Raw genomic sequence first — 10158 nt, forward strand, 5'->3', positions numbered from 1 at the left:
AGAATTCCCAAAGTGGAGCAGAAAGAACTAGATGTAGAAAAGGGAAGGAAGAAGATAGTGATTCCTCAGTCTTTAGCTATACTTCCCAGGATAAAGGTAGAAGGAAAAGGATTGACCTTAGACACTATCTCTAGGCCAAACACGGTTTCCTTGGCATTCTCTCACCTTCTTTTCCCAATTTCTCATCCTGTCTACCCACATGGCTTCTTCCCTACTCCCTTCCCTGGCTGCCAATAGAGGTAATTTCAGGTCTGGGGGCCTCCTCTAGTGGCAACCAGGGAAGAGGAACGCCCAAGCACCTGGGTTTCCTGTGGTTACCTTGACTCCGGAATTCAGGGGTTCCCTCTTCTTCAAGCCTCAGCCTGACAATTCAAGAAATGCCAAGAACTTTCTGGAAGTGAAGCAAGCTGACCCATTTGATCTGGAATGCGTGATCTGTTGAATAATTCTGTAGCTATAAAAGAATGTATTCATTTATAATTGTATCAAGTTGTAGTTTATAGCCTGCTTAATAAGGCCATTAGCTATATTACAGCATGTTGTGCCTAGCAGAATCTTTAATGACTTCTGCGGACTAACAAGACAGGTATTGAGGGTGATATCAGTGTTATTATCCTCATTTTACAGAAGAGAAATAAGTACTGTGCCTAAATTCCCACAGTCTATAGACTGAGAGGTGACTCAGCGGCTAAAGTCAAGGTCTGCTTTCAGTCATTCTTAGTTTACCTGTTTGTGCTTGATCAACCTATGGCAAGGTTTTCCCTCTGCCACTGGGGTTCTTCCACCTTCTAACAGTGAAAGGAACAATTAAAGGGTTATGTGCTAGCATATATGTATGTGTTTCTCACCTAGAAGACTAAAACCTTCTTGAGAGCAGAGTCCTGGTCTGGCCTGATTCATCTTTGGGTCCCCCATATTATCTGACATGATGTGAACTGGCATTGTGCCTTGTAGGTAGTGGATACTTAGTATGTATTACATATTTGTGAAAAAATGAGTAAATACCCCTTTTTCCTGAAGCAGGTTATTGCATCTTGATTATCAAGCATCATTTCACAATTTTCCATATACATAATGTGTTCTAATAGATAATTTCAAGCCACACACAGTGATTTTCAGAAATACACAATTTGGCAACTGTGGGTTATCTAAAAAGCAGGTCTGTGGAAATGAAGACAAAACAACCAAATGAAAATCATGTCATATTACTAAGTTCCAAGTGTTCTTATCCTAGTGCCATATTGTCTGTTTACCAAGTATAAGTCCACAAAAGCTGACGGTGTAAATAAACACCCGCTACCTTCTTAGGAAAATTACATTAACTGAACTTTAAAATCCTGGATTCCTAACAAACGGAATATTTGGGAAGAGCTAGGGATGACTAAATTGAGATAAGAGAACATAGAAAGCTACATTGGTAGGGGATGGTGGCCACTGAAAAATGCAAGGTACTATGTCTGTTTGCAATGTATTTGTAATCTCTTGGGGTCAGTTAAACTTACAGAAGTGATATTCAAGAAGACTCAGCTTGGTGTTTAAGTTCAAATTACTGTTTGGTCTGGTCCTGGTCAGGGAAGATTTGAGATCTGAGCTGGGCATTAAAAACTGTTTAAAATTTGGGGAGGACATGGAAGGTCTATCGGAGAGGGCTGAGGGAGAAGCAGCCAAGAGTCTAGAATCAGGGAGAAGCTGACTTCACACAGGTGGTATTTTCCCACCTCTGCACACCTGTCTCTCTTTGCTTGTCTAAGTCTTGGCTCTCTTCTCACATTTACTTCTTCTGCTAAACTGCACCACCTTTTCCTCCCATGCTGGTAATTTCTCAGCTGTAGTGGAAGGTGAAGATTAGCTGTCTGTGACAGAGACTGCTGGTCAACATGATATCTGTTCTCCTTTTTCTTCTTGGAAATAAATCTAAGTGCTGGCCAATGGGATAAAAACAGAAGTGGCATTCACCTTCTGGAAAATGTCCTTCAAGGGAAGTGGCTTATCACATTCCCACCCCATCTCCTTCCCGCTGACTGGAATGCAGATCATAAGGTAGAAGCTGTCACCTAGGATAACAGAGTGATGAGATTAATAAAGCACAAGTTGCTGACAATACAGAGTTCCTGGCAGCCCTGGGCTATCCCCAGAATTCTTTTATGTGAGAAAGAAAAAAGAAAAAAGCCACCGTTAATTTTTTTATTGTTTGATTTTTTTTTTTCATTTCTATCTTTTGCAGCTGGGCCTTTTATCTTTTACACTCTAGGACTAGAGCTAACTTTACACAAGGAAAATTAGTTTTGTAAATAGTACAAAAGAAAAAATGATTGTACTATTTATATATTTTAAAAATGCAAGTAGGAATCAGGAGATGCCATTGTGTCTGCTAAATTCTTGAAAAACAAAAAGAAAGAAAAGTGATAAAACTCTATGGTGCTAAGGCTTCAGGGAAACAGGCAGGTTAAAGTGGACTTTAGCAGGTAGATTAAAGGGTTGAGAGTTGGTGTAAGTCTTCTAGAAAACACTGGCCACTTAAGTCACTTGCCTTAAATATGTTACCCAGTGGTCTAATTCTTGAAAGATTGGAAAATGCATTATAATCAATGACTTAAAAATAAAAATGTATAAAGATGATCATAGCAGTTATTTAAACAGCAGAAAACCAAAACTGCCTAAATGTAGTACTGTAGGGGAATAGTAAATGATGATATATTAAATTGATGGAGAACCATCCAGCCATTTCAAATAATATATGATAAATACCATGCAATAATTTGCAAATACTTGTAAAATAATGTTAAATTAAAAAAAACTTTCCTGGATGCTAAATATACCTTGGGATGGTAGCTGCCAAATTCTGGCTGTTGACTCAACCTTGTTCCTTTCATCTCATTTCACCCATCCACATAGCATCCAGCAAGAACTGAGTGTCCCAGATGTGTTCACTACAAATTCCTGGCCTCTCCCTATATTGCTACCTTTGCAGAAACGTTCCCTTCTTCTTTTTTGGAACCTTGCTTATTCTTGAATTTTGTGTTTTGTGTTTTACAAAGTGATTCCCAATGGAACATCTCAGGTAGACAAAAAGGCTTTTAAGAATCATCAGGTGTTCCACAGCAGCCAGACAGGCCCAAAGCAGTGAGAGGCCACTCACAAAAAGAATTTTGGATGTGGCTTTGGAGCACGTGGTGGACTTAAGTGAAAATAATAGAAGACCTATATTTTAAAGAGAATTTTACTGGGCGGGGAGCGGTGCGGAACCTAGCCAGATTGGAGTAAAAGGCTGTGAGATTTCACAAGTTGAAAAATGACTTTGGGTCCCACAATTTTTTTGAGTAAGGAGTAGGCTCAGAAGGCTATTCAGCTGCCAACACGGGCTATTTCTATGGAAAAGGAAGGTTGTCTCAGGAGGAAAGGCCCAGAGCCCGGGTGGAGGAGTCAAGAGTAATGGAGAACAATGGACTGGGAGCTACTCCCCTAGAGCAGAGTGGATCCTGCTGTCAGAATAGGGGGACCTGGCAACATGTGCCCAGCAGGATTATGAATTGGAATTGGTGACTGCTATGTGTCTTCTTTTAATTCCCCTTTTTAAAGGACGTATTTACTGCCATTGTCCTATCCCTGTCTCACTATTGTTTGTTGAATGTGTGCAGAGCATATAACTTATCTCTTTAATTTACAGGTCTCTGGATCCAGGGAAGTCACAGTCAAGGAAATGCATGTGAGAAGCCTAATCCTCATTTGGACTTGACAGAAATCACAGGATCCTAGACTTTGCCATAATTGATGCTATAATTGAATGCAGTTCATGGGGGTCCTGGCGGGAATCAGAATATTTTTGCGGGTGAATGGACCATGAATAATTGGAATTACAGGGAAGGCGATTGTCTACTTTTGTAGTAATGGCCACCAGTGATTCATGCCCTCAGTCTACAAGTAGCCCCTTCCCACATTGACTCTGGGCTTGGCCATGTGAATGACTGTGGCTGCCAATGGGACATCAGCACATGCAATGCATGTAGAGGCCTGGAGAAACACTCGCTCCCTAGGGCTTGTCCTCTCTTGCTGCTTCCATGGAGCCCTGCCATCACCACGTGAATGAGCCCAGGTTGACCAACCAGAGGATGAGAGACTATGCAGAGAGGAGCCCCAAACTTCCCAGCCAGTCCAGCTGAGGGTCTCAAAGATGTCACTGAGTTCCACTCCAGCCCAACTGGCTCAGACTAGAAGAAATACTAGTTATTCCATAGGATCATTTGATTGTGTTCAACCATTATGTTTTAAGGTGTTTTTTTTTAATGCGGAGAAAGCTAACCAATACGGGAAGGCTCAAATATAGATAAATCCAGCAGCAGATGGAAGATGGGGGAGGTGACATTGAGGTAGCAAAATCTCTGGACCCAGGTGTGTGGGCAGTTTCCTAAGAAAACCTAAAGCAGGTCACAGAGGGTGACCCTACTATGGCCAATGGAGAGCCACAAAAGAGAAAATGCCGGAAGTCAAGTTCAATGAGAAAATTGAAGATGGACACTGAAGCATGAACAGTTAGATCAATTATCCTAATGATCTTTTTTTCTGCTTCAGGACTTAATCCAGGATCACACTTTGCATTTGGTTGTTACGTTTCCTTTAATCTGGAAGAGGTTTTTGTGTGTGTGTTATTGGTAACCTTAATATTTTCAAAGAATTTTTGTCAGTTATTTCATGAAATGGCACTGAAGTTGGGTTTGGAAGTCTGTGGGATTAAGAAGAGACCAAGCGGTGGGAGAAATGAATTCAGCGATTCAGAAATAAAACTTTGGGCAAGAGGAAGCCATAGGTCCTCCTTTTATGAAGCAACTAATAATGCCTATACCCCACTGCACAGCAATTCAATCTGAATCTCTGAGAGTAGGGTCTAGGTATTTTTTAAGCATTGGAAAAAAGCTTTGAAAGAATATCTAAAAAGCTTCCCACGTGATTGGATTATGGAGTAGGAGAAGACTCTGGAAGAGATGATGCAATCCCTAGAGCAAGGCCCATCAGGTTTCTGAGAAATGAGTAAACACAGAATCTCTCTGAATCTCCTCATTTTCATATACTTTGTGATTGATCTAAACTGCTATTAACCTCAAAGATCAGTGTTAGGACTTGATGACTAATGGCTATTTCTGAGTCAAAAATGAAATAGCACTTATTTTCATAATGTAATAAAATTCAAGTGCACATTAACTCAGATCCCATGAATCAGCGAATATGATCATTTGAACAGAGCCTGAAGTTATTTATGGAAATACATTTTGCATAAGTTATCACACAAGATTTCAAGATTTTGGTAGAAAGGTTTAAACTAACAAAAAAGAAATATCTTAAATGAGTAACCCAGCCTGATAACTGAGACAATAAGGAGTAGTGGGGAGCTATGACAAATAGGATTTAGGGAGGAGGCTTTGTGCCAGCCAAAAGAAAAGAACTGAAGGCCAATTTAGCCCACAGGCTGCCAGTTTATGGAACTCTGAGTCATAATAGAAACCATTATAATATAGAAGTAAACATAAGTATAGAATTACAATAAATGAGGGGTCAGGAAAGGATTTGAAGAAGGGATAAGCATGGAAATATTTTAAAGGTTGAGTAGTTTTTTTGACGTCTTTAAATTTAATTTTTAAATTAAAAAAACTTTTCATTTTGAAATGATTTTATTGACAAACATGCTTCAAAAATTGTACAAAGGCTTTCTCCATATTCTTCACCAAGATTCTCCAAATGTTGTTGTCTAACAAGACTACGTACAATGATTAAGATCAGGAGATTTTCTCTGATATAATACTATTATCTAATCTATAGACCTTATTCAAATATCACCAATTATCCTAACGATCTCTTTTTACTGCTTCAGGACATAATCCAGGATCACACTTTGCATTTGGTTGTTATGTTTCCTTTAATCTGGAAGAGGTTTTTGTGTGTGTATTATTGGTAACCTTAATATTTTCAAAGAATTTTGGTCAGTTATTTCATGAAATGACACTGAAGTTGGGTTTGTCTGATGTTTGCTCACAATTTAAATTTGGGTTATACGTTTTTGGAATAAATATTACAGAGTGATGCTGTATCCATCTTAGTGCATCGTAATTAGACATATGATGCCAATTTGGAACACTATAGGTCATGAAAATTTTGATCACTAAATTAACATGGTGCCTGCCATGTTTCCCTACTATAATGTCACTATTTTTTCTTTGTAATTAGTATGAAACTTATGAAGTGAAAGCTAACCAATACAGGGAGGCTCAAATAGGGATAAATCCAGCAGATAGAAGATGCGGGAGGTGACATATTTTGACATATGTAAATATCTTGTTAGTCATCATAGTTTTGTTCACTAATTTTAAAATTTATATTTATTAGTTGGAATTCTACTGTACTTCTTCTCTCCCATTTATTTGTTTGTTAATATCAGTATAGTCTCATGCATTCTTATTTTATTCCTTGGATTATAATTCATTACTAGCATTATTTTATTTGCTCAAATAGTCCCAGATTTGACTGTTGGGAGTTTCTTCAAGTAGGCTCCTGTGTTCTTTTGACATATTCCCAACCTTTTTGTGTGTGTGTGTTTTCTTATTTCTGGCATTACAAGACAATTCATGGCCATCTTATACTTACCCTGTCTCAGACCTAGAATCAGCCACTTTCTCCAAGAAACCTGGTAACTTTTATTGGTAAATGGTATTAAGAAACCAAAATCTGGGCAATTGGTATGTTAATTGGTATTGGGTGTCATTGCTTCTAGGCTCTCTTTGCAGACAGAAATAGGAAATACATGTGTGAACACACATGCATATATCAGTGTCTATTTCTATATGTATCTATAAGTTAAAAACCATGAGTTCGTGCTGATACCTCCAATTCTAATTCAACACTACAGAGTTCATTCTAGCTTCCCATCTTTATTTGTAACTCCTTTCTCTGACTGTCGGAAACACGACCCTAATATTTTAATAATATATTATTTGCTAAATCCTTGTATACATAGAAGTGGTTTTAGAAAGTTCAACTCTTTGACTATTGAACACCTACATACACTCATCTTCCCATACATTCATTTTCAAAAATGTCCATATTTAAATAAAACATTCTCACTCTGTCTCTTAAAAATGCACAACCAAAGTATTATCCAATTACAGCATCTGTCTCCAAGTCCAGGACTTCTGGGTGGTATGAAATCTTATTTCATTTTGAATGTAGTTCTTTGTGGTTAGACAAAACTATGGCTAAAGCAAATTTATCAATCACCAACACATTCAATACACAATCAAGAGAAGAACAAGAATGACTTCAATAAAAAATGTTAATTACAAAGAGAATTGAGAACACACACACATATGCACACACTGGACACTAGTACATACAAGACATAATCCCCTAGGATGGGTATGTGACTTGGGATAAGAACGTGACTTAAACAATCCAATCAGTCAGGCTGAATCTTGAGCTTCTGACTTAGAGATGCTGATACTGAGGACAATCTTTCTTTCTTTCAGCATTATGGTCTGATAATGCTCTGACAGTGGGGGAGTATCTTAGTCAATCAGTCTGGCAGCCTCCGGTTTTCACTTCTGGGAGACTCTTCTCTGTTCATTGACCCCCACAGCCATATCTAGAGAAGTTTTCCTTCCCAGGGGCTGCATAACTTTAGCATCCCTTTTTCCTTTTCTGTGTGTGTAACTTTACAGAGCCTGAGATTGCCTTAGGGCTTAGGCAGACATGGACTGTGGTTGTCCAGCATTGGGATTTCTTTAGCAATGCAGCTGATATAGTTTGACTGTGTCCCCACCCAAATCTGATCTGGAGTTGTAGTTCCCATAATCCCCATGTGTTATGGGAGGGACCAGGTGGAGATAATTGAATAATGGGGGCAGTTCCCCCATCCTGTTGTGGTGATAGTGAGTTTGTTCTCACGAGTTCTCATGGTTTTATAAGGGGCTTCCGCCTTTGCTGGGCACTCATTTTTCTTCTCTCTGCTGCCATGTGAAGAAGGACATGTTTACCTCCCCTTCTGCCAAGATTGTAAGTTTCCTGAGGCCTCTCCAGCCATGATGAACTGTGAGTCCATTAAAACTCTTTCCTTTGGCCGGGTGCGGTGGCTCATGCCTGTAATCCCAGCACTTTGGGAGGCCGAGGCAGCTGGATCATGAGGTCAGGAGATCGAGACCATCCTGGCTAACACAGTGAAACCCCATCTCGACTAAAAATACAAAAAAATTAGCCGGGCGTGGTGTGGGTGCCTGTAATCCCAGCTACTCGGAAGGCTGAGGCAGGAGAATGGCGTGAACCCGGGAGGCAGAGCTTGCAGGGAGCCAAGATCGTGCCACTGCACTCTAGCCTGGGCAACAGAGCCAGACTCTGTTTCAAAAAAACAAAAACAAAAAAAACTCTTTCCTTTATAAATCACCCAGTCTTGGTTATGTCTTCATAGCAGCGTGAAAACAGACTAATACAATAGCTCTTTACAAAACTTAGTTATCATCAGTATATTTCACAAATCACTTCCATGGGCTAGAAACCATAGACAGAGAGCCTGTCTCTGCTCATTCTCTTTGAGTCAGGAATTTCCACTGCCTAAAAAGAGGCCTCTGTTATATCATCATCCCGTCAGGCTTTAGTGTAATTGCTACTTTTATCTTGGCTCTTGTTCTGGAAGTTTCTGACAATAACTTGGAGTATAATGACTTGCTCCCTGCCCTGAGGTTCTGATATGGTTTGGAAGTTTTGTCCCCTCCAAATTTCATGTTGAAATGCGATCCTTAATATTGGAGGTGGAGCCTAGGAGCAGGTGTTTGGGTCATGGGGGTGGATTCCTCATGAATGACTTGGTGCCTTCCTCATGGAAATGAGTGAGTTCTCACTCTGAGTTCATGGGATATCTGGTTGTTTAAAAGAATGTGGCACTTTCCCCCACCTCCTGCTTGCTTCCTGTCTCACCGTGTGAAACACTGGTTCCCCTTCACCTTCTGCCATGACCGTGAGCTTCCTGACACCCTCACCAGAGGTGCCGGCACCATGCTTCCTGTACAGCCTGCAGAAAATGTGAGCCAGAAGAAATGTGTTTTCTTTATAAATTACCCAGCCTCAGGTATTCCTTTATAGCAATGCAGAAAAGACTAATACAGGTTCTATCACAACTGTACTTGTTTGCTTTGTCAGATGGAGACTTTTTAGTAGGAAGTATTTGGGAGTAGCCTGAAGGGTTAGTGTTATCTGTTGCACCCATCTTACCTCCTGTTTTTATATGTATGAACCTTAATTTGGAGTGGAGTATTTAGTCTTTGCAACACCACTAGATTCTAGTCATTTTGGATTGTAGTTCATACTCAGAGAGGGTCTTCCTAAGTAAGGCCATATTTTTTCCTTCTCTACTTTTAGATAGGCCACTTCATCTTAAGATTGTCTCTTTATTATAAGACATTACTGTAATCCAAAATCCTGAATGTTTCCTACCATTTCGCCGATGTACCTTGCAGACATATGGCCTGAGTCTCAACAGGCTTTTCACCTAGTTATCTGTTCAGACAAGTCTATGTTTTAGAGTTTATATTTAATTGCATCCCACTCCTGGAACCAAATTCTGTATCAGTTAGAGAATTCTTTGGTTGCAAGAAACAGAAGATCTGGTTCAAATTGGCTTAAATGATAAGGAAATCTATTTGCTTTTATGACTTGAAATTCAGAGATAAGGCAAGCTTAAGAGAAAGTCCACTTTTGAATGGAATTCATTTACCTGCACCTTTGTAATGTCAGCTTCATCCTTAAACTATTTCCATCCTGGTGGCAAAATGGCTCTAAAAGTTTTTGTTTTACATCCCCATCCTCTGGTTCTGAGCAGAAAGGCAGAACAACAACAACAACAAAAAAACTTTAATACCAACACTACACACCAGAATACCAGAGTCTTGAGATTTACCCTGATTAAACTATTTAGGTTACATGGCCATCCTAAACCAATGAGAAGCTGAATATCTCTGGTATGAGCCAACCAGACCCATTCCATAGGTAGACTGTAGGAATGGTAGATACCTAATTGAAAACAAGGTACTATTAGAAAGGAAAAAGTGTACTCTGGTTGTCAACTATCAGCATTCATTAATCAATGTTATCAGGCTTTTAAAATAGTTTCATATTATCATTTGA

The 10158-nt window shown here is 39.5% G+C and overlaps 1 long non-coding RNA gene across 1 annotated transcript in view; it reads left to right on the forward strand.

The window, feature by feature from the left end:
- The window catches only part of LOC141407138 (uncharacterized), an 84284-nt gene extending 78212 nt beyond the window's left edge, over positions 1 to 6072 (forward strand). The window contains exon 2 of the long non-coding RNA XR_012414528.1: positions 3668 to 6072. This is a non-coding gene — a long non-coding RNA (uncharacterized lncRNA). The remainder of the gene's footprint in view (positions 1 to 3667) is intronic.
- The last annotated feature ends 4086 nt before the right edge of the window (positions 6073 to 10158 follow it).

The sequence above is a fragment of the Macaca fascicularis genome, chromosome 6 (genome assembly GCF_037993035.2).
Source record: "Macaca fascicularis isolate 582-1 chromosome 6, T2T-MFA8v1.1".
Taxonomy (NCBI): Eukaryota; Metazoa; Chordata; class Mammalia; order Primates; family Cercopithecidae; genus Macaca; species Macaca fascicularis.